This window comes from Peromyscus californicus, unplaced genomic scaffold (assembly GCF_007827085.1).
Source record: "Peromyscus californicus insignis strain IS unplaced genomic scaffold, ASM782708v3 Scaffold_9__1_contigs__length_137607984, whole genome shotgun sequence".
Lineage (NCBI taxonomy): Eukaryota > Metazoa > Chordata > Mammalia > Rodentia > Cricetidae > Peromyscus > Peromyscus californicus.
Window position 1 is genome coordinate 30,000,270 of NW_026294617.1, and position 25,691 is coordinate 30,025,960.

General features: G+C 40.7%; 1 non-coding gene and 1 pseudogene across 1 annotated transcript; one reads left to right on the plus strand and one right to left on the minus strand.

Moving 5' to 3' along the window:
* Nucleotides 1–1,463: 1,463 nt before the first annotated feature.
* LOC128105987 (forkhead box protein J1-like) lies at nucleotides 1,464–25,691 on the minus strand (annotated as a pseudogene).
* Nucleotides 25,263–25,390, plus strand: LOC128106824 (U6atac minor spliceosomal RNA). Its single transcript, XR_008216869.1, has one exon. It is a non-coding gene; the product is annotated as a U6atac minor spliceosomal RNA (small nuclear RNA).

Genomic DNA, 25,691 nt, shown 5'->3' on the forward strand with positions numbered 1-25,691 from the left:
CTAGTTCATAGCTTTAAAGCATGGATTCAGAAGGTAGACCTGTCTGCTTCAAACCCTTTCTCAACTCCTACCAGATGTGTGAAATTTTGGAAGTAATCTTATGGCTCAATCTCAGTTTTTCAATTATAAAATGGAAATCATAATAATACTATATGAAAAATCAAAATGAAAGTGCAGTGCATATTTAATACATTCACTAGCAGACCTGGTTTTCCGTGTATGTGTGTGTGTGTGTGTGTGTGTGTGTGTGTGTGTGTGTACACAAATTTATAAAATTCAGTTAACATGATTTCTTTAAACATCATCAGTCCCCAAATAATCTGGCTCAAATTTCAATAGCTACAATATATTCACTATAACTCCCCTATGCAAAAACATCAAAAATAGCTTGAAGGCCAGGTGTGGTGAAGGCCAGGGGTGGTGGTGCAGCCTCTACCCTCTTTTTCAGATTTAAAAAAAATTCATTTTGAAAAAAAGTTTATTGTAAAGAACTTTACATGAAAAAGGTTAAATTGCTCCACATGGGGAGGGTAGATAAGGGTCCCAGCCTCAGGTGTCAGGGTGGAACAAGACCTGATCCCTCTCCTGCAGACAGGGTCATAGGGCTGCCCCTTTCCTGATCCCAGAGTTTCCAGCAAGCTGGTCGTCCCTCCAGCTGTCTTAACTATAACTATACACCATATTAATCTCTCCCCAGAATCTAACAACTTGGTTGTCCCTTCCCCAACTACCCCAAACCTCCAATTCCGGTTGCTCTCAGCCTCAAGACAGGCTCAAAGGTTTGCAGCCTCCTCTATGCAAGTCATGGGGTCAGGAAAAGCCCTAGAGGCCATAGAGACCATCTTGCTGCACCTTGCTGCCCCCTTCCCGTTTCTGACTTCTCTCTCTATTCCCTTCCCCCTGTATCCAGCCACCATCCTCCCTAGCCAAGGCTCCTGGGGCTTCTGAGGAAGCTCCTCCAGGAGGGGCATCCTGGAAGTTAATTTGCTATCATCTAATTAGCATTTGCTGTACCTGGGAGCTTTCTCTGGGTAAGGACCAGAGGATGCAGCAGAAGTGGGTGAGATGAAGCCGAGCTTTGGTGAAGGCCCTCTTCCATTCCTCCCTAACCTGGCAGAACCCCTCCAGGACTCAGGTCTCACAGTGCAGGGGTCAGGCAGGGGTAGGGTGGGTGTGAGGTCGGGGGTGATTTTGCCAGTTCTTGATCTTAGGGGAACATGAGTCAATGAAACACTGTGTGCGTGGCGATTGCTGATGAGGGAGAGGCAGCGGTTCTGGTCCTAGGCCCCTAGGCCCCCTGGGCTTGGATATGAGGACATCCCTGGCTGGCAGCAGTATGACCTCATGGAACCAGCCTTCAGAAACCTGACCTGGCCCCTATCTGGCTGCTGAGATGTTCGCAGGACTGTCTTGGGGTACAGTTCTGGGCCCTGACTTGGGCACTGTCTGGAGATAGGGTGGAGCTAGACCTCACACAAGAAGGCATCCACACTGGCCCAGTCCTACAGATCAGTGGCCAGTGTGGCACCCTCTGCTTCAAAGAAGAGCTCTGAGGACAGGCACCAACTAACTTTCTCATCTCAGGGATGCTGGAGGAAGGATGTGGCCAGGAAGGTCTCACTAATATCCAAGCTGTCAACAGCCTGCTCCACTGGAGGTCCCCAGATAGCAGGGCGGTTGATGTATTGGCCATGGACACTAAGGTCCATGTCTCCATATGAGGGAAGCTTGGTGAAGGACTTAGCCTTAGGGCCTCTGGTGAGCTTAGTTCCTCAACCAGAATGCCAGCATGGAAGATGGCCTCCCAGTTAAAGTTGCCTTTGAGATATTATTAGCTCACCCTGCTCCTCCTGGATTAGCAGAACCTTGGCTACCCTTTTAGTCAGTGGCTGCTGGTGCTTATGTCCCAGCCTGCCCTCTCCTGTACTCCAAGCCCACTCCCTCGTGGCCTCCTCAAACTCCTGCAATAGGTGCTGGGCCTTGGTGTTCATAGTCAAAGGCCCAACTCAGGGAGCAGTGCTGGAGTCCTGTGAGGCCTGGCGGGCAAAAGCAGGGTGGTGGGGAACTGGGGATAGCCTCTGCTTCTTGAAGGCCCAGCTAAGCTAAGCAGGTACTCTACATACTGAAGGTCAATGTAACAGAAGCATCCCCCTCCTCCTGCTGCCCTGCCAGGTTGGTCCATCTCTCAAGGCACTTGAATGTAGCACTTGTTCGAAGGACAGGTTGTGGCAGATGAAACTCTGCCAGGTGGGGTCCACATGACGGAAATAGCAGTTGTTTGTGACCCACTCGTAGATGGTTGACAGAGTGATCTTGGTGGTCTAGCTAGCTTGTCTGGCCATGCAGATAGATGAGAATGAGTAGAGCAGTGTGGGCGCCTTTAATTCCAGCACCCAGGAAGCAGAGACTAGTGGATCTCTGTATGAGGGCCAGCGGAAATACACAGAGAGTTCCAGGACAGCCAGGACTACATAACGAGACCCTGTCTCAAAAAAAAAAAAAGTCTGAGTCATACCTGATTACTATCATACAACTAACAATGTACATAAGATCTTAGCCTATGAGTAAGCTTGCAGCGTTTTATTGTTGGTCTTGAAATATTTCCAGGAGATTTTAGTATGAAGTTTCTTAGCCAGGGTCACTTTCTCCGGGATATCTTCAACTCCTTATTTTCATTTATGTCAACTTTCCTTGCGGTGACTCCTCATATTTAGTAATTCTCAAGTGACAACAATGTCTGTCTTTCAGTTATCTCCACATCACCCCAGGCAGCATCGTGACTCTGTATTTCTATGCTACTCTTGCATCAACTGTGCAGTTCCCTCTTTCCATTTGTTAAATGTCACACGTAGTCATCACAGCAAGACACAGAGGCAACACATTTACATAGTGTGCTGTCTGAGTCCAGTAACAGATGTGCACTGAAGCAATTGTTGTTTGTTCAGTGATTTCTGGACTGAAAGTTTGTCCCTCCTAATCTCAAGGTGCTGTGTTACCATCACATCAAACCACAATAAAGGGAGAAGTCGGTCGGTCAGTACAGCTCCATCCAGAGAGACATCTTACACTGTCCTCCATTTCCTTATCATTTCTCTCTTCCCTCTCCTTCGGCCATGTTCTCCCTTTGCCACCTCCTCTCCCCATTATATATTTATCCTCCACACTATCCCAGTTATGAAATCTCAACGTCATGGAAGCCACCAGGATTATCTTTTCTGACAACCATCCACCCTGAAGTGGTGGTAAGGGGTCCAGAGTGATCCTGTAGATTCTGAAGGGACCCACTCTTCTATGCTCTCCAGTTCTTAAAAGTAGAATATCTACAAGAAAACTCTCCCTGTTGGTAACATTAATCCTCTCTTATAATGTAACTGGATATGCAATATTTTCATGTTTTTCTCTTATTATGAGAAGAGGGAAGAAAACAGATGTTAAACTATCATAATTTTTGGATAGTGACAATGAATAATTCTAGGAAATACCAAAAATTAAGGATTGAGATTTTATGAAAAATATTTATTTTCCCAGACACTTTCTCACACCCATGACTTTCCAGTAAATTATGATGAAAGACCGTGGGACAGAGATAATCTGGGCTAGTTTCCCGCTGCAGGTTTCTGGGGTGATTCTTTGGAAGCAGATGCTTTGAATCTACCACATCAGAAGCAAGTCTGTGGATGCACAGAAGCAATGTGGCATTGAAAAACTGCATTTTTAATTAGTTATCTGGATGTTGCTAATGGGGTCTGACATTTAGGGACCACAACTGACCATCTTCTTCCAGTTCTGAGAAGGAATATCTACAGTGTGGCCACTTTACATCTCTGTCGATGCTCTTTCTTTCTGCTTCAGACTCAAGTGAGCCTTTTCCTTTTGTCTAGCTCTTGAGAGGACAGTTGTATTGCTCCTGGAGTTCACACTGAAAAAAAAAAATGTAGACTGTTGGAAGCCCCTGAGAACTTGGCACTATTTTTTAAGATAAGATAACATAAATATTCTGAATGTAAGGAGATAAAATAATTTGAATAGTTTTCTTCCTTATAACTAAGACAATGGTAGGTATGGCCAAATAAAAGCAAAAGGTGACTTTTGTTATATCTAAGATAGTATAGTGAGCACATCGGTCAATACCAAAGGAGAGTAATGACTCATGTTTAGGCCAATCTCCCTGCCATGGCCCTACTCCACACTTCTTGAGGACACCTGCTCTGTCTTCAGAACAATTTGAGGAGGAATTATTTACCTTGTTCTCTAAGCATTCCTGCAGGTGAGCATTTCAAAGCACATCTTCAAATCTATCTCATCTTTTTCAAGGCTCTCCCTAGTGACTTTTTACAAATCACAAATCTTCTGATCTCCCATGACAACAAGACAAGACAAAATATTGTTGATATTCAAGAGTCGTTTCACCTGGCAACATAGTTCTGGTCAATAATAAGAAAGAAAGAACTCTTATACAAAATTTAAAAATCAAATTCTCTTTTTTTTAATTTTATTTTACAATCCAATTTGGTTCCACATATCAGCCACGGATTCCCTTGTTCTCCCCGCTCCCGTCCCCCTCACCTTCCCCCCAGCCCACCCCCCATTCCCACCTCCTCCAGGGCAAAGCCTCCCCCGAGGACTGAGATCAACCTGGTAGACTCAGTCCAGGCAGGTCCAGTCCCCTCCTCCCAGGCCAAGCCAAGCAACCCTGCATAGGCCCCAGGTTTCAAACAGCCAACTCATGTAATGAGCACAGGACCCGGTCCCACTGCCTGGATGCCTCCCAAACAGATCAAGCCAATCGACTATCTCACCCATTCAGAGGGCCTGATCCAGTTGGGGGCCCCTCAGCCATTGGTTCATAGTTCATGTGTTTCCATTCATTTGGCTATTTGTCCCTGTGCTTTATCCAACCTTGGTTTCAACAATTCTCGCTCATATAAACCCTCCTCTTTCTCGCTAATTCTCTTTAAATGTTCCCTTCTGCTATATTTCCCATGAATCTTTCCCAAAAACATGTTACTGGGAAACTTAATTCACAGTAAAAAGTGTTGTGTAGTGGTACCCAATGGTGGTGACAAGGTCACAAATACCCTACCCTCACAAGTGGATTAATGTTGATTATGACAATGTTTGAGAATATGAGTTTAGTTTCTGAATCTTTTTGTCTCCCTTTTCTATTCTACCATGGGATAATGCTGTAAGGAGGCCTCCACCAGATGTCAGTTCCTTAATTTTCATGTTCCTAACCTCCAGAAGGGTGAGCCAGTAAACTCTGTTCAATATAAATTACAGAATGCAATGTTCTGTTAAAGTAATAGTTGCATAGCCATTTCTTCTGAATTGAAATATTCTTTCCAGGAAAGTTGGGGAGAAGAGGGGAGCATCTCATGAGACTCAGGAACTAAACAAACTTCACATTTCTGGGAAAGCTGAAATCTAAAAGATTCACAAGGCCCTTCTCCAAAGTTACAGAAACAGTAAACAACTACTGATCAACTGAACTGTCTAGAGGAGACTCTTGGACCTATTCATCTGCCTAAAGCCATGCAGAGAGCTCAAGGTTGCAATTTTTGAGTCACTGCCTATGTTGGGAAGGGCTTTTTAATGATACATCTGCTCCTGTAAGAAGCCCCTTACCCACACTTTGCTGGTAATCCCACTAAACTCTTTGGTTCACACCGTTATAGTTGTTATGTTGTCTGTGGTGACTTCCATATCTGGCATGAGTACATGCATGTGTCATGTCTCCCAGGGAAAAGCTCATAGAACAGTAACATATTAAGATTAAGTGACAGATTAACCCATTAAGACATATTCAAGTGTGAATTACCCAATGCCTTTGAAAGATCTCTGACTTCATCTTCCCAATGGCAGGAGTTAAACACACAAATCAGAATGTACACTAAAGTTCATGGTTAAGCCATCTCCAACTATTCATGATGTGCTGTAAAGCAACAAAATGGCAATACTCTGGAATAGTAACATAAGTAGTATTATGAATGCTTCTAGGAGCTGAGATAGTTAACATAAACTAGTATAGTGAATGATATTTGGAGCTTGAGTCTTCTACATGGAAAAGAATGTCTAGATACTACCTGACTTAGCTCCAGTCATGTGAGCAAATAAACACATATGCAAATTAAAAAATAAATCAAGAAGATGCTGCAACCAAGTGCAACTAATATGTTGTAAATGTACAAATAAGTCCATTTTATATTTATGTAATATGTAAGTCATGTGTTCAATAAAATATGCCACTTACGCCTTTTGATTAGTCTGTCATCCCCATGTTGTATAACAACAAGCATCTCTGTCTGATAATAAAAAAAAATACCAGAAAGCTCTCTAGGCATAATTGGAGCTATGTTATTGGCATATGATACTTTAAAATGGTATGAGACTATCTTTAAAGCCCGTGTTATTAAATGCAGTTTCCAGTTGTAGGAGCTAACATTAATCAGGCCTCTCATTGGTGTTTTAAATGTAAAGAAAAGACACTTCCAAATGGAGTAGGGCTATTTACAAGCCAGGATTAACGACCATAGAAAACCAAATATCCCTTTGCAATATGGCTCAAGTCAATCAAGGCAGAGAGATCACAGCAGCCCTTCACAGCACTGGACTTAAAAAGCCACGATGCTGCCCCACCATTTATGTGTGACCATTCCAGGATCTCTATAGCCCCCTAAAGCTTGTGAAACAAGAATGAGCTAAAGCCCCCAGGACTACCTCATTGGGAATAGTTTTCCAGCATAGACAATAGCGAAGACATGGTTAAGGGAGGATTCTTTGCTCTTCTCCCCTAGCTATAAGAGTCAAGACATTCTGAAAAGCTTAGGAGCAGCTCATTTGGTGTTCAACTTTCCAGAACACCTCCAAGGCTGTCACACTGTTTTGCAACCCCAGGAAATCTCTCTCTCTCTCTCCTCTTCCCCTCCCTCCCTCCCTCCCTCCCCTCTCTCTCTCTCTCTCTCTCTCTCTCTCTCTCTCTCTCTCTCTCTCTCTCTCTCACACACACACACACACACACACACACACACACACACACACTGACTTTGGGTTGGATTGTATATCCATTATTCAGACTTTTATCTGAAAAAATATTAGAGATTCACAGTGTCAACATTATCAGCTTTAATTCACCAACTGACAATCATGACCAGAAGCAACAAGTTTATTATCACTCCATAAGGGCACAGATGTCCTCTGTTTCTCAGGGATTCTCTTACTTGTAGTATACTGTCTTAAATCAATTTCTTCCCCATCACAGTTTCAAAATATATGACCATAATAAGAATGCCATCTAGGCTGGTTAAGGCATTTGTTCATTAAAAAGCCAACTTGCAGCTAAATGAAGAGCCAAAGATCATTAGAGGTGACAGAGCATGGAATGTTGGAAATGAGTGCCTCCCACAAGGCCTCAAATATCACCTTGGCCATTTACGGCTCTCTTGGTGTCTATTTTATACATCATTTATTTAAAACAGCTTTGAGAGAAGGTCATTCAGGTATTTGGATGTGGGTTAACATCTAAAATGAACCATGGTTTATTATTCTTCTTATTGTCCATTTACTAAGGATGGTATAGTAGATGGTTAAAGTCTATGGCCTCATTTGATAAAGTGCAAAAACAGCACTTTTTTGCCAGTCATATTAGAATTGGTATCTTGATATTTAAGGTTCTAACCCTGTAGGAAAGAGTGCTGATTTTGTGCATATAAATACATCTGCACCACATCTTTCTAACTTGGAAGCATAATATTCTAACTCAGGCAAAGGAGAGCCGCAGCAAAAGGACATTAGTGTCTGCAGCAATGTTCTCTTCAAATGAATTGGATCTTTAAGACAATCTTATCAGGCTTGCTTTTAATATAAGTGGCAGCTTTATGTGGAAGCAGGAGAGCAGGTAGTGAAGGGTATCCTGCTGCATCATAAACCTGCAGGAATTTTACAAGCCAAGGTAGATGTCGAGATAATGAGAACAGATTCACTTGTCAGGGGCTCTGATGCCAAAACCAGAGTTTTCCATGGTTTTCAAAAAGAATCCTCCACAATGTTTTCTTTTTAATACATTCATTACACAATAGCACTCCACAGCATTTGATGATGCACAAGAAGATGTATAAATTAACATTAAAATGACGCATCTTCCTCTGCTGGTCCTGAATGCCTGTGGGTAATCTGAAAGTCACTTTAAATGCTGATTTTTTAAACATTAATATTTGCAAACAATCTCAAGTTTGTTCCCTTTGAAACTAACTGGATGGGCATACCTAGACTAAAAAGTAATTGATGCAAGACTCTGAGTGATTATTTTTGTCTTTGTTTAATTTGTTTTGTTTTGTTTTGTTTTGTTTAATTTTTTTCAGGCAGGGACTCAAGTTGTTTAGAATGACTCTGACTCTTTATGTAGAGGAAGATGACCATAAATTCCTGACTGTAACCTCCTGCTTCTGCCGCTCAAGTGCTGGGATCATAGGCACATACTACGTTACACCCTTCTCTGTGAGGAATCTTTATAAATTTCCCCACAAGTAGGAATTCAGGAAATGTAGTAACCAAAGGTCAAAAGACAAAGCCCCATCATTCAAACATTTCTGAAATGAATTAAGAACAGTTAAAAGGTTATGGCTCAGAATGTAAAGAAATTGATAGTGGGACACACCCAGAATACAGTTTTAAATGGTTAATGTTTAATGAATTTATTAACCCAGAAAGAGAATGACTTATAAATTCAGATACATACACATGTTGCAGAAGTGTTAAGGGAAGTCAGTAATGGAAGGATTGTGAGAGTTGGCAGTGGCCATCTGGTTTCTTCTCAGGATGCCCTCTAGGTGATGGACAGAATCATGCATGATGGAAAAACACTTTTGTACTAGAACCACGACTAAAGTTTCTAACCAAAGAAAGTATTTAGGATTTTGAAAGGCCTGTGAAAGGCAGAAGCCAGGAGACACTCAAGTCGGGACTGGAACTAGGGGAAGAAAAGATTTCTTCATGTTAATGAACATGGTCATTGGAAATGGTGAAAACAGTCTATCCAGTACATGTTTAGAATAAAAAAAAAAACTAATCTGGGAAGTTCTAACTGGTTTACAAAGTCAAAAGTGAAGAAGAAATACAATTTTTTAAGATCACAGTGTACAAGCAGGGGTAGAGGAGGCATGTGGTGAACACCATTTATCTTTTAGTTTGATAAGCAAACTGGGCACAATTTTATTTAAGAATATAAAGGGTTATAAGCATTGCATCCTATTATTTCCCCCAAGACCAGTACCCCCAGCTGCTCCAAATGGTGCAGGAAGATGAAATTAGCCAATTCCCTGGAAAGGCTGTAGCATTCAGCTTCAGGGCTTTCTTCATTCTCCTTCTCCTGGGGTTCCCAGGGAAGTCTGAGAGCAGAGCAAGGAAAGAGGAATTAACAAGCTTCCTAACGTATTGCTACCCCGACATCTTCCAAGGGACTTGGTTAATTTCACTTTGTACCTCCATTCAGATCAGCTCAAGTTTGCAGAAAGCGCCAATTAAAAATGGGGAAGGAAGACAAAGGCAGTTGGGTGGAAAAGGAAGGATGGATAGAATTTAAATCAGTAACCACAGACTGAGGTCTCCCCCCACAGTAATCAAGGGCAAGGATTTCTCTTTTGAAAATCTAGCTAAGATGGAAAGTTTTACGTTTTGCTAACTGTTATTCTTCCTTAGGATATGGGTGGAACCCCTGACTTTTATTTTCTAATGTAGCTGACTCACAGGATTGGCAGTTGTCTGATCCATACAATAGTCATCCATGTTCTTCACAACTCCACCTGTTCTCAACAAGCGTTTTGAGGTTGAAAATGAGACCTATGTGCCTGGTGGGAAGCCCTGCTGCTTTGAGTGACAAAATAGTGGCAGACATGAATAGGAGGAATAAAAGGGTGGTCAGCGGAAGTGGATAGGAGGGGAGACACTGAAAACTGTAAGCGCACAAAAGTTACCCAAGGACGAAGACCAGCACACTGTTAAAGATGACAGGAAAGAGCACGGACATACACATTCCCTTGTGTCACTAGACTGTAGGCAAATCCCCATTGTGACCCCAGCTCAGGAAACCTCACTGGAACAAATGTATAAGTGCTCTATGAAGTACTGGGATCTCAAAATCACCCGAGAATGTCTCTTCTTGGTTCTCTTTGATACAACTTAGAAGATCACTTCTTATAATCCCTTTCACAAACTTGACTCCAGTCGGCCAATATCATAAATCCGTGAGTCTCTATAGAGTATTGTCGACAGCTATCACAATAAAGTTCAAAAAGTACCACTTTGGTTCAGGACTGCAAACAAAATCTAAGCCCATGGCTATCCAGGAGGATTCCCCAGGTGGCCTTAGGAAAATTACTAGGCTAAGAAAGGAATGGCAACTTTCTTTGAGAAAAAATGAGTGCAGTAAGAACGACTGTGCAAAACTGTTGGGCTCAAGGATGTACCTGTGATTCATAAACAAAGTGACTGGCACAAAACACATCCACTGTCAACCCTGTCAACCAAATGATGACTATCATGGCTAGAAACAGGCATGTCTACACCCGAAAAGCAGAGTAAGAAGTCAGATCATCAATGGATCTTCAAATCAATGTTGTGTCAATACAACCTGCACAGAGTTTCAAAAAACTAGAGATTTAGAGTCTTATCTCAAAGCTATTTAACCACAATCTCTGTGAATAGTGTCCAGAAAATTACTACAGATTCCCCAGCTATTTTTCATTACTATTTTAGATGGGTTAAATCACTTGTCAGTATCTTACAGTGGAGTGCAGAACCCAGAATCCTAGATGTCTTGTGTCTCTGATGAAATCATATTTTACCACTTTATTTCTATGGTCAATCAGCATCAAACTTAGGGATATGTCTTTATTTATTAATTGTTATTATTATTTGATGTTCTAATGCTATATCTTTAATAAATTCCACTATTTTCTCATAAACTCTGGGTTTTTTCTGGAAGATAACACGGAAACGCATAGTTCATCTACTTTCCATAGACTTCTTACTACATTGTGTGTAAACATAGAACTGAATAAAGTACCCAGGTGTACAAACTTCCACATAAGTACATAAAAAGTGTGGTAAACCTGAGAAGTAAGTGTGAGCTTTTAAGCAAGAAAGAGTAGCAAGCAACAGATTTACTTTCCTGTCTGAAAGAACTGGAAATAGGTTGTATAAAGCGAGATTCTGAAGACACGGGGCAACAAAGGGCAGCAATCCCTGCAAGGTAAGGCATGAAACAGTGCCTGTAAAGCTGCATCTCACTCCCTAAGGAGCTTCCCGGCCATTGTGGAGTGAGAAGACCCTGACAGCTAAAGAGGGGTCAGACCATCAGAGGATCTTCTCTGGCTTCGGCGGAATGAACTTAGAAATCAACAACTGTTGAGGTCCCTGGAAAAAGTCCCCAAATGTTTGGAAAGGAAATAATTCTCTCTTAAATAAATTACAAGTCAGTGAAGAAGCTCGGAATGAAACTAAGTGTTTTGAGCTGCTTTGGCATAGATCCTAAGTATCCTCCAATGTTCATGTGCTGAAGATCAGGTTGCCAACTCAGCCGTGTGGAGCAGCACCTTTGTGGGTGGGGAAATCATGAGGGCTTCAACCTCAAAAGTGGATTAATACATCTATAGACACAGATCATAGTGGTTGGAGAGAAATGATTTCTCTAAAAGTGCTCTCTCTCTCTCTCTCTCTCTCTCTCTCTCTCTCTCTCTCTCTCTCTCTCTCTCTCTCTCTCTCTTCATCTCCTTCCCCTTTTCTTCCTAACCACTATGAGGTAAGCAGTGTGGCTCTACCATACATTTCCACTGTGCTATGCTTCTTCACCACAGCTTGGGGGAATGAGGCCAAGAGGCTGTGGATTGAAATCTCTGAAATCATGAGATGAAGGTAATCTTTCCTTCTTCATAGTTTTTGGTGTGAGCCTAGTCTTTAATGGCTGAGCATCTTTCCTTTTTAAATACAGTGTTCTCAGTGATGGAAAGACAAGGAACTAAGGGATGATGCCCTGGCTCAGGTCAGCATAGCTCTGAGATGTGGTGCTTATAGCCACAGCTCTTCAGGCTGATGATCAACTTTGAGTCATCCCAGGCACAAAGTGTCTCTCGTCCTCTGAAGAGTTTGTGAGCCCCTCCCTTGCATCTGAGGTCTAAGGAAAGCACCTCCTTTTCACTCAATACTCATTTCTAAAGACCCATGCAGATGGCTCCATACCTCTTTTTAGAACACAGATACAGTTGGCATCTGTTTTATCAGGACCTCAGATAAAATGGTAGCTGAAATAACCATCTGTCAGTCTGTCAATCTCTATCTTAATTCAGTTTGGGGAGTAGTCCAGCAGTAGTGCTGTGAAAGCAAACACATATCAACCACATCTTTAACCAGAAAATTCATCCTCAAGAGATTAAAGTATCCAGTGTCAAAAGAAATCCATGCCTTCTTTGCTGTCTTATCAGTATAAGCAAGCCAGATGATCTCTAATATAAAAATCATATGGTATTTTTGGCTCATAAATATGCCATAAACTTATCAATGAATCTAAAAGTCTAATAGCCAAAGTCATAAAGTTATACAGAAGACTGTAATTAGCCTGTGGCCTAAGTATGATTTTTGTTAAATAAATAACAAAATCAATTAATTTGTAAAATCAGTTAATTTAATATCTTTGCCTAATTGGCTCATATGTGAAATTCAGATGTGAATAAAAGGACCAAAAAACAGATAGAAAAGAGAAAACTAGGATGAAATAATCTTAAAGAACAGGAATCATTTAAATATTGAATATATGTTTTAAGAAATATTGGGTACATCTAAAATTTTTAAAGATGAATAGTAGGTCATTTCATTAGCCTGATTCATGCAAAAGGACTTACATATTGTTGCTTTTATTTTTTTTAATAAAGAAATGATTAGCTGCACACACCAAATATAAAATGCTAGAATTAAATGGCTATATCTGCCGTGCCTCGAGGCATGGACTTCTCGTGATCACAGAGGTACGACATGCACTACTGCCCCCTGAGTAACTCCTGGTCCTACTGATATAACTCTCATTTGCGTGGTGCTAAGAGCTGTATGAACTCTACTTGAGAGAGGGGAATAAGACCTCCTTTATCTTTTTAAAATCCTGCCAGATAGCATCTTCCATTTCTCCTGCCAACATAAAACTTTATCAGAGCTTATAGTGGAATTGCATATGTCCAAAATAAAACATTGAGTCTAAAGCTATTTTTTCACAAATAATAAAAGAGAGAGAGAAAACATCAAGTCACAGTACTTTGATTCCATGAAGAACATTGTTCGAATTAATGTCACGGTTTAATTTGAAGAAATATTTAAGATCTGCCACGAACAACAGGCTCTACACACATTTACATTCAACAGAAATCACAGCTGTCTAATTCAAAGGCTTTAAAACCTAAGGAAGTTTTTCAAACATCTTTTAGGGAGGTAATAATAATTTATGAAAAGTGTGAAAAGAATTTCTCCAGGTTTTAAGTGTCCACAACACTGATCTTAAATCTACTCTCCCTCCAAATCTCTCACTTTGTCTACTCCCAAAGTACACATCACACTCTTACAATACCGAAATGCTACAATCTCAAGGTCAGCAGGGCTAGTTAAATTTAGTTAGTTTACAACTGAACAGAATAATGATTAAAATAGTGATGACGTAACTTTTTGTTAAAAGGTTACATTAAAATATACTTTATTTTTCTTTGAGAATTTCATGCAATGTATTTTGGAAGGCAGTCATGCTCCCTCCCACTACACTACCAATGCCCCACCAATACAACATATTTTGAACATATTCATTTTCCTTTCAATTCTTCAATTCCTACATACCATTAAAATGCTCTTGACCTTCCCATCCCTTCCCATTCAACTTGAGATTTCTTCTTCCTCCTCCCTGTCTCCCTCCCCACCTGCACTCCTCCTCCTCCTCCTCCTCCTCCTCCTTCTCCTCCTCCTCTTCCTCCTTCTCCTCCTCCTCCTCCTCTTCATTTTTCTTCACCTATTGAGTCCCGTCTGTGTTGCCCAGTTAGTCTTAGGAGTGGGTCCTGGCCTGGTATGTAGTCAACCTGTGAGAGGTCACATCTTTAAAAAAAAAAACAAAAAAAAAACTGACTCTCACTCTCCCAACTGCAATCAAGTGCCAGTAGCTCTTCAGATGGTGGTAGGATTTCCTGTCCACCTTTCCCAGCTCTGTGCTGGATTTTCTTCTGGGTGGAGTATGTTCACAATCCCAGTGAGTTCATAAGTTTATCTCCCTGTTGCTCCTGGAACTAGTGTTTCATTGATGTCATTGACCATTCCTGGCTCTTCCATTCCTTCTGCTGTCTTCATGATGAAGATTCTGGTGGAGAGAGAGAGGGGTGATATTACTGTCCCATTAATGTCCCATTTAGGGCTGGGCACTGTACAGTCCTTCATTCTCTTACGGCTGTCTGCATGCATTGCTCCATCTCACCCTCCAGTTACACACTCTCCATGCCCTAAAGAAGCCTTGTTCGACTCTCAACCCTCATTCCTTGCTTAGTACTTATATGCAAATCAGACCAATCTTGGGGACTTTCTGTGACATGTTCATGGTTGAAATTAGTGTGCTTGGGAAACTCAAGGTGACAGTCTCCTACTCCCTCAGTTCACCCACTCAGTCCATCGCCTCTTTGAGCCTCTCTGCTCTCTCACAGAATCTTTTATCCACGGGTTCTATTTAATTTTCTTTTGCAGGTGAAAATTATCAAAGCTTGATTTTAGTTTCAACTCCATTGTTTCAAACTCTGTGACTTTTAATGGACTTTCTGAACACAATCAGTATTTAAGGAATGAATACAATAAGCAATTTAGTGTTCAGTGACATCGAACTAAGTGAAAATATTAGGATGTTTGGGAAGGAAATGCAGTTTTCACTTCCATCTGTCTGGATATCCCTTTTCTGAACATCATTTTCTCCTTCTTCTTGTCCTCCCTGCCTTGCCAGCAAATGTTCCTGTCTCTAGCGCTCTGAGACTGAATGAAGGTCAGTGTGAAGGACATTGAAATTTGGGGACTGGAAGGGGCTTAGTTACATCTTCCTTTGCATTGCATTTCACTTATTCATTCTCTTGTTCAACTAAATGGCTTTGCTAGTGTGCGGGTTGCTTTGTAGTGCGAGGTATTGAATCCAGGGCCTTGTGCATGCTGAGCAAACCCTCCACAGCTGAACTACTCTCTCACTGTCCTCAAAAGAGGCTTTTTGAAGTCAATATCGACTTTCTTGTTACATTACTTCTTCTGGCTTATCCCAATATTATTTGAGCATGTGTCTGTTTTCCTCTCTGTGGTCACACCCTTCAGGAAGAAACCTTGGGTTGTTGTGGGTAGTGCTGAAGCACATGCACAGAACTCAACTTAAGAGTTTAAGAATTTAGGGCTGCCCATCTTCTTGCTCTACAGTTAAAGCAAAACAATAATCTGGAATGTAAGGGACTTTTCCAATGTCTTCTATTTGGTCATTGGGAAATACCAAATGAACCATTAACCTTTAGTTCTTTCTGTAGGATGTGTCTAATTCAAATTTGAATCTTTGGCATTGATATTGGAAAGGAAATTGGTTTACATTTTAATGTGTGGTTTTGTTTTGCTTTTTTGGGCATTCCTCATTCGTAAGTGTGGTGAGGGGTGACAGGGTAGGTGGCAGGAACATCCTCCCTGTGCTCTTTCACTCCCAGTACAAGACTCCACTTAGGGGAGAGGAAGAACTCTGCCATGGCCCAGGAAAGCTAGAGCACTGAGAAGTTTTAGCTCCTGAATAAGGAGGTTCTCAGGATCCTACAAGCGTTCTCCTCAAATCTTTGAATACAGAAAATGAATAAATCATTTGTTTGTGTGCTCTGAGACAAAAATAAACCCAAAACAGAAGGAAGAGAAAATCAGCTACCATCATGTTTAATTGTATTTCACCTCAACATGTTACATACTCATGCAGCTTCTTTTCTTTCTGTCACTGAGGGCAGCTGACATCTAGGACAGGCTCCTGGGCCCTGTTCCGTCACAAGAGCAGTGCTGTTCAATTGTTTCTAATGGCCTATGTGAGAACATACAGACACTGAACTTTATCCTGTTGGAAACTGTGCCCCACGCCTGGAAACCTGAGCTTCATGGGTGATCTCACCCTTTCTAGTGCGGCCTCTTCTGCTCATTGCCGAGGCTCTAGCTCCAGCCACCGAGAGAAGGGTCACAGTGGGAATGGCCCGGCTGTTGGAGCTAGGTGATATTCCCTCCCACCTGTTTTTGCAGGCTCCTTTGAGTGTGTCTTTAAATATTTACCAAGTGCGGGTCAACCAAAGCAAGGTCCCTTCTCTTGCAACTCCCATGACTAATTTGAGCTGCTGCTTCGTTCTCCTTGCCTCTTTGAGCAGACCTTCTGGTCGGTGCCCTTTAGGAGCTGGTCTGCTGCCAGTTTCCTCCCCTGGGATTTTACCCCCTAGAATGGGGAGGGTGTGTGATTGCTGATCCCTGGAGCAGGTACAGCTCACTCACCAGAGACACACCCTCCACTACCAAGAAGAGACAACGCCAGTGGAATAACTCCACCATCACATCCTTAGACAGTAAGATCAGGACCAGCACATATTTGAAATTTATTCTTTAATTATGTTTATTTTAATTGATATCTAAAGTTATTAAAAATACATGCTTTGATGGGTACCTGCTGTAGAATATCTTTTTAAGGTATGCTACTTTTTTTATGTTGCATTTGTTTAACTCTGTGAAGTTGACATCTAATGGTCTAATAAAGAACTGAATGGCCAATAGCAAGGCAAGAGAAAGGATAAGCAGGGGTGGCAGGTAGAGAGAATATATAGAAGGAGAAATTTAGGAAAGAAGGAGGAGAAGTAGTCAGAGAAAGAGGAGGACTACAGGGGCCAGCCACCTAGCTACACAGCAAGCCACGGAGTAAGAGTAAGATTTACAGAAATAAGAGAATGGGAAAAAGAGAGACTGGATAAGTTCAGTAAAGCTGGCTAGCAACAAGCCAAGCTAAGTCCAGGCACTTATAATTAAGAATAAGCCTCCATGTGTGATTTATTTGGGAGGTGGGTGGCAGGCCTGCAAAGAGACAAAGAGTAAGAAAACAAATAACAACAGTACCACCTAATATTTCAAAATATGTATATATTATGTGATATTTAAATTGGGTTAAATATCTTTATCGCCTCAAATGTCTATCATTCTCTTAAGGTAACATTCTTTTCAGCTGTTTGAAATACACCGTATATTCTTGATACTCCCCTGTACAATATCACACTGGAATATCTAATCCCTCTAATTGTGACTTGCCTAATCAATAATCAACTTTTCTTTATACTATCTTCTTTCAGCTCCATGCTCCTCAGGCTCGGCTAACCACAAAAATGTACTCTCGATTTCTACAAGACTGACTGTTCTAGATTCTATATATGTGTGAGAGCATGCAGTGGTTGTTTCTCTCTGCCTGACTTACTTCACTTAGTGTAATGACCACCACTTCCATTCATGTTGTCACATGTGAAAAGATTCCATCTGCCATGTGGGTGAATAGAACTCTATTGAGGCATGTGCCACATTCAGCAAATCCATTTATCATTTGATGGATACTTAAGATTATTTCCATTGCTTGGCTACTGTGAACAATATTGCTATAAACATGGAAGTGTGGGTTTCTCTGTGACATGCTAATCTCATTTCCTGTGGGACGTGGATCATATTTGCGGGATCATATAGTAGTTGTGTTTTTAATGTAGGGAGGAGCTGATAGAATCCCACTGATATTAATTGCTTTTCACTTTGCTGTGACAAAATACCTTACATAAACAGATTAAATGACAAGGATTTACCTGAGTGCATAGTTTGACAGCCTCCCAGGTTGTCTTGGGGGAGAAGGCATGGCAACAACCATGGGCCTATTGCTCACAGCAGCAGACAGAAAGCAGAATGCAACCAGATCCCAAAGCAGCTATAATCAAGGCCCACCCCAGTGATTCACTTCTACCAGCTAGAGCCTCACATCCCTAAGTTTCCACAACCACCAAGAACAGCACCACTGGCTTGGGCCCATGCTCAAATACATGATGCTCTGAGGAGCACTTTGTGTTCAACTAGAACTTGAATCATGAGTATGAAAGGGCCCCTTTAACCCTTGTCATATTAAGTCTTTCTATTAACAGTCATTTGTAATGGGGTACAGTTTGGATTTTTGTTTCCCTGGTTGTTAGTGAAGCTAGTGGTTTTTTTCTTTTGAGAAATGTCTAGCTAGGTCTTTTTGGGTTTTGATTTTTGCTATTGAGTTTCTGCAATTCTTTTTATATCCAACGTGTTAACCCCTTGAAAAGTATATAGACTAGAAGTGTTTTATCAGATTCCAACAGTTGTCCCTTCACTTTGATTATTCCTTCCGTGGCTGTGTAGCAACACTTCAGTTTGATGTCATTTTTCCTACTTTGGTTTTATTTCTTGTGCTTTTAGGAACTTGCCCCCCCAAAGCATTTCTCTATTCTGTTTCCATGCAACATTTCTCCTGTTTTCTTCCAGTAATGTCATAGATTCTAGTCTAATATTTATGTCTATAATCCAGTTAGGGTTGCACTTTGGAAATGGTGAAAATTAGCGTCAGTTTCATTCTGAATTTACCAGAAAGATTCTTCTGCCTCTGATGTGTGCTCTTCACATTTTAGTGGAAAGTGGCTGGTGACATGTGACTTTGCTTCTAGACTCTCTATTGTGTTTACTGATTAATTCTGTGTCGTTTTTCCTTATAATACTGTGTTCTTTTGATGACTACAGCTTCTTACTATATCCTGAAGTCAAGAAATACAGCAATTCATGCATTTTTATATTTTTGCTCAAAATTACATTGACAATTTGGATTCTTGTGACTCAATGCAATTTTTAGGAATATTTCCCAGTTCTTAGAAGAATGTCATCAGCATTTTGACAAGGATTGCACTTAATATGTAGATCAATTTGAATAATATGAATGTTTAAAACATACTGAATTTGAGATCAGTGAGATGATTCAATGGGTAAAGATTCTTGCCACCAATCTCAACAAATTCAAAAAATTCACAGGGTGGAAGGAGAGAACAGACTCCTCTATAAGTTCTTCTCTGACTTCCATATGTGTGCCATGGTATATGCACCCCTTCAGACAGCACAAATACAAGCAATAAATAAATCTAATAATAAATTTTATAAAACATATTCAAACGTCCAATCCATGAACATGGAATGTTTTTTCACTTTCTATTTTTTAGTGTCCTCTTCAATATCCCACACTCATGGTTTTCATTGTAGAGCTCTCTTATGTCTTTGGTTAAACTTATTCCTAGACAATATTTCCATATCTGTTGTAAGTGAGGTTGCTTTCTTGGTTTCAACTTCAGATAATTTGGTATTGGCATATAGAAATGCTGAGTTTTCTAATGTTGGTTTTATATCTTTGAGTATGGCGAACTTATTAGTTCTAATAGCTTTTTACTAGTCTTTGGAGTTATATGTTTGCCATAGTTTGAATATTGCCCACTGTCTCAAAGTGTTCATATGATAAATGTTTTCTCACCAAGGTGGTGCTATTATAGTGGTAAAATCTTTAGGAAGGAGAGCCTAATGGGAGGTATATAGGTCATGTGGGACATGCCCTTGAAGGGAACAGTTGAGGCTGAGTCTCTCTCTTCCTGTTTTTTGCTCCCCCACTGGGATGTACTAGTGCAGACCCAAAGCAACTGGGTTGAATAATCATAAACTAAAACTCCAAAACTTAGTCTTGCCTCTTCCCAGTGTGTGTTATAACAATAGGAAACTGACTATCACAGAGTGTTCACTTGATCCTTCCTTGATCCCTCTCACTTAAAGTAAGGCTAGTAATTACAGGCTTATCCCCAGTCCCATAGACATGTCTCCCAGAAGCCCAGTTTAAGACCAGCAACTTTGCAAGCCTAAACCCTAATTTATAATGTTTCATTATTCAAATTTGGGTCTCTGGAGACAGACAGACAGAAGTTTCATTGAACATATTATACCTTAAATAGTTCTTCACACTTGGATCAGCTTAGAAAATGCAATGGTCAACCTCTAAACTTCAGGTTTAAGAACAGGCTAGATCTGGAGTCTAGATTATCAGGACCCAAATTATTCTGTAATACAGATTGAGAAAGCCATAACCCCAAAAGACCTTTTAGCTCTTACAACCTAATAGTCCACAGGTTCCCTCTATATCCGATGACCAAAGAAGTTTCCTTCATCTTCACAAACAGAAAAAGGAGAATATGATGCAATTTAGTAAATATCTCCACATGTTACTTGGATATTATTTATTTGATATCTTCCCTTTTGTTTGAACTGGTATGTTGTGACAGTACAAAGCTTTCTATTTCACAGGTAACATAAAACCCTACAGGGATAAAAGAAGTATTCTGAATTCAAATAAACCAACTATGCAGATACCACAAAGCTTGAAAAATATAAGGATAATAGCACCGGACAAGTTAAGAAATGTGGAAATAGCATGGTTCTCTTTAAGATAATTACTAGTGACCATAATAAATGTTATTAACCAGATTTCATCGTCTTCTTCCTTTCCTTTAGACTCTTTGATTCAGCTGCACTTGTGTGCCTTCTGTCTTGGGCCAGATGCTATAAAACATAATTAACATCATGCTTTCTCCTGGAAGTTGGTTTTACTTTGAAAGTTTCCTTAGTCACTGAAAAGAAATGTATCCTAGATTCTAGATTAGCTCTTTGCAAATCTTCTTGCTCATGAGTTAACCCACATGTGCACTTATTGATCTTTCTGAGTAAACGTGGGTTCAGAACTCATTGCTTCTCGGAGTAAGCCTGAATGTACACATACAGGCACACAAAGGGTAATGAGCAAGGTAGATATCCTCACAAGAGGAAGATGGATAATCTAGTTAACATTTTACAAGGCACATTGAACAATAGCAACAGATATTCTGGCCTCTACCAGAGCATGAGTCTGAGTATTAGAACATGCTTATTAAGGTTTGCCCTGCTCATCTTAAGCTATATCACGATAGTCTTCTATATGAGATGTTCTCCTTTCTTTCAATACACAATCCTGTGAAATAATAGAAACAATTTTTCTCTCTGAATATTTCTCTGTTCTGTTCATTAGAGTTGAATGGATATTCCTTATTAGCCATAATAGTTGCACTCCATCAGGTGGCCCAAATACAGGGCACTGCACTGGTGGAGAATGCAATGGATGGTGTCACCACTTGTCTGTGGAAGTGTGTGAGTCAACAGGCCCTGAGGACTTGGCCAGAAGGAAGCCTCTGCTTTCCAGAGCCCACATGTTTTCCAGCTCTGAGAAGCACATTCCACAACATTATTTTTATTTCTCACCAAACATCTACAAACTTGTTGCGGGTAGAAATGATGATCACGGTGATCCAGATAATTGTATCTTGAATTTACAGGACACTCTTCTGAGGAGCTCAGAATTTGTCCATGGTTCTAAGACTCCCCATCACCTCCCTTCCTGAATGCCATAATCTAAGCAGCAGTGATTATAAGTGTAAGTAAGACATTCTGAGAGTTTAGACGTGTTTCCTTAGATGGAGCTCTGGAACACTCTCCCTATAACTCTGGGACCGATGACTAAGAAGTTGGCAGTGAGCTCTGGCTCCTGTGCTGGTCATAATGTAGTTTGTTCTTTGCCTGAGGAAAGTGTTAAGACATGCGTCAGGTATTGTTAGAGATGGTGTTCAGCAACTGCCAGCCCCCAAATAATTACAGACCACAGGCATCTCAGATGCGCTCCACTTTCCCAAAGGCCAAAACCGCCTTCCACCACTGTTCAGTCAGCACTGTAGAGCAAGAATGTGAGGGATGGTCCTAAGCTCACCTGAGGCTAATAATTACATCGTGGCTTTTCTCTACCATGTACATACAGATGTTTTGAGTTGTCGTCTGGAAACTTCAGAGGAAAAGAAAGAAGTCAATGCAGATTAAGGTCACCATAGACTTCCTCACTGGCTGTCTGTGTGTGTGTGTGTGTGTGTGTGTGTGTGTGTGTGTGTGTGTGTGTGAGAGAGAGAGAGAGAGAGAGAGAGAGAGAGAGAGAGAGAGAGAGAGAGAGATCAACATCTTGCAATACCTTTAAGTCAGTGTAGAAAAGGAAATGTGGCATAAACATGACTCCAAAATCATCTCTTCAAATTGTTGCTAAACCAGGGAAGGATGCCCTTGATGGTGTCACAATGATGCCCACTGGGGTTATCTGCATCCTGCAGGTCACACATATCTTTGCTACATTGATTTCATTCCATGTTTTGCAAAATAACTACACAGAAAAGTACACATCAAGAGACTTCATTGACATTCCTTAAATGCTGCGTTCATTCAGAAAGAGTTGGTCTTCGTGTGGCTAAGAGACCATCATTTTAGCCCAGCAAACCTGCTTGTTACGCAGAGAAAATGAAAGCCCTTTGAAGATTGATGCATCTGTGGGTCCTCATTCATTTTGCAAGGGCACAACCACGCTGTTTCGTGCACTGCAGCAATTTAAGGAAAACGAGTATCAGCCTCACTTGAGAGAAATGAATCATGGTAAAGAATTCTCTAGACTGCCCCTATTTCCCCAGCGTCCCACAGTGCTCCAGTTCATTCCGCCCATACTCAGCTCCTCTAGGGACTACTGGGAGTTAAGACTAAAGTCTTGAAGCAAATATGAAAACACAGGAAGAGGTCAGACCTTTTGCCCAACCAATCAGCATGTTTTGGCTAGCACGAAGGAACATTTTGAAATGGCATTTGGGGTGCCTTCTTTAGATAAGTACAGCACACATAGCATTATATTTCCCTAAAGTGTATTTCTACCATGGCTCAGGCCATGTACAGGAAAACAAAGCTGTCCTTTTGTAGCTTCCTGCCTGGGTCCCTAATGAGACTTTGCTTTGTTAATCTCCAACTCCTATAAGTGGCATTAAAAAAAAAATACTGCATTTGGGCTTACAGCTGTGTGGCTTTGGCACAGGGATTCTTCCTTATGAGCTTTGTCTAAAGGCAATCCATTTGATCAAAGAGTTCCACCCTCTGACTTCCTCTTTTATCATTCCTCAGTCAGACCTGGGCTATGGGTAGAATCCTGCAGTTATTTTATTTAACATAAAAAATGATTTCATTCTCCTGCCAGAAGCGGGTCTTACTGATCATTTCGCTTGCCACCTAGCAGCCTGGAGAATCATGGCTTTTACATAACTTGCAGTAGTGGGAAATGGCAGATCATCCTAATTAAGAAAAAAAAACACGGCCAGGGAGAAAGACTACAACATAGAACAGGAAGAATAGCAACTCTCCCGAAGTCATTATTTCCATAGTCTGAGAGACAGAGAAATTGTCAAGGCAGCAGGAAGTGCTTTCAAGGGCAGACTCTGCTCTGAGACTGTGTGCAGCTGAATGCTCTTGGTCTTCCTCTCTTTCTTCCCTTCAAGTGAGGATTTCAAGTTAATCCAGTGCCACAAGACCAGCAGCTCAGAAGAAAACATTGCAAATTCAGAAAGGAAAATCATCTTACTATTGCGGTCACCACATTTGGGTTCAGAAGGTCTGAATATATTTCCCCCTAGGCATTCTTTCTTCTTTTTCCCAACTTCAAACCATCAGTCAGTATCTTCTATCTGAAAACTTAAAAGTTGATATGGGAAAGGGTAATGCCTCAGTACCATGACTGCTTTAGATGATACCTCATGTGTTGACGTGGGTTCCTAACTGTTATCAAATGGTTGGAATGCATCAATTATAGCCCTGAGTCATAGAAATGAGCATCATCCAGGATACTCAGAATGCAGACACCTAGAAAATACAAGATTGTCAGCAAACTGTAACCTGTCTTATATATATGCTGATCATAACAGATATCATGTGTTCTATGAACAGGTTTTGGAAAAAAAAAAAAGCAAGTCTCTGGAACCACAGACACAACTTTGGCATCAGATGAACATACATGTGTAAACACACGAAGAAATGGCACTGTCTGGTGGGTATTTCATAATATCCACAAGCTGAGTGGCTTCCAACTGTAGTGAGCAGCTGAACAGCCCACATCTAAAAGCAACTGTGGAAAAGCTGCTGGCCAAAGAGTATCAAATATCAAGACTCTCTCATCCTGAAACATTACAGAAATATTCTTTAAAAGCAAGAAACTACAGGGTTGTTATAGCATTTAAAGGATTTACCTAAAAGGGTACTACTGTTCTTTCAACCAAACAGGGGGAACATCTGAGTTTCTGTTTTGGCTAGAAAAGAATAGAGAAATAATTTTAAAGTAGTAGGTGTTGCTCCCCCGCCCCGTGTGTGTGTGTGTGTGTGTGTGTGTGTGTGTGTGTGTGTGTGTGTGTGTGTGTGTGTGTGTGTCACATATACTGTTACTAGAGTTGAGATATTAAAACCTTTTTAGAACTAGAGATGAAAAAGATGATGATACATACATTCATAGTCACGGTTTTTATTCCTTTTCTATTTACAATTTGAGGGAATAATTTATCAGTTTCTCTACTAAGTGCTTTAAATGTATAAACTCATATAAAACTGCCAACAAGAGGTGAATATTTTGTCCTAATTTTATAAATAAAGAAATTGGAATGTACAATGCTGGAATGATTTTTCCAAGTCAACACAGCAAAACTATAGGGATAAGATTAAGACCCAATCCTACAAGGCCATAAGAACCAAGTGGCTCAGCTATGATAAGCTTTCTGACTAGAAATCTTAGCAGCTGTAACTTGCAGGTCTTGTGAAATAGAGTAGTCTACTAAATTGCCACTAGCTATTGCATTACCCCAAAGCTGACAGTATTCACTAGTGAAATAACCACATTTAGAGCATGAAATCTAGCAGCAGGTATTTGGAGTCTAGCCCTGGTATACTGGAGGAAGTATTACATTCATTCATGCCTATTTCAGTACAACACATAACAGGTTTGGCCAAGCAACTTTCCTGAACTTATAAGCAAGAAACTTGATAGAAATGTGAACATTGCTTTTTTGTACGAATAAATAATTCTTAGATTGTTTTTCTTCATAATTGAGCTTGTGTTTAATTAAAAGTGCGCTTAGCTATCATTTTTGTCAAAACTGTTTTCAGTTTGAAAACAGTGACCCTCAAAGATTTTGTCAATGAAGATCACATGGTTTTTGGTTTGGATAATGATTGAACCAGAAAAATCATGAGATATCTTAAGGAAATTACAGACAGAAGATGTGTTGTGTGAAAGGAGAGGTTTGCACTCCCATTAACAAGGACAGAAGAGGGTCTGAAGCCTAAAATATGAATGAACTGAAGGCATTGCCACATGATTTGTGTCACGTAACCACTGTTATTTCTTTTTTTTTTAAAAAAAAAAAAAACAAAACAGGAGATAAAAAGGTGGGCAAAAAAACCTGTGAAAAAGTTTGGAAACCCTTACAGGCTTTCCAAGTAACCTGATTAAATATACTTTTTAGTGTACAATTAAAAATCTATAGGACTTCTTTACTGGGTTATTGGCGAACCACTCCACATAGTTAAAAGGGAGATTTATTTAATGGCATAACTTACAAATGAAGGGATAATGAAGGGATAAGTAGGCTGAGGGTTCTAGGAAAGGCGCAGCGCAGTCTGGCCCCTAGCAGGAAGAGCGCACAGCGCAT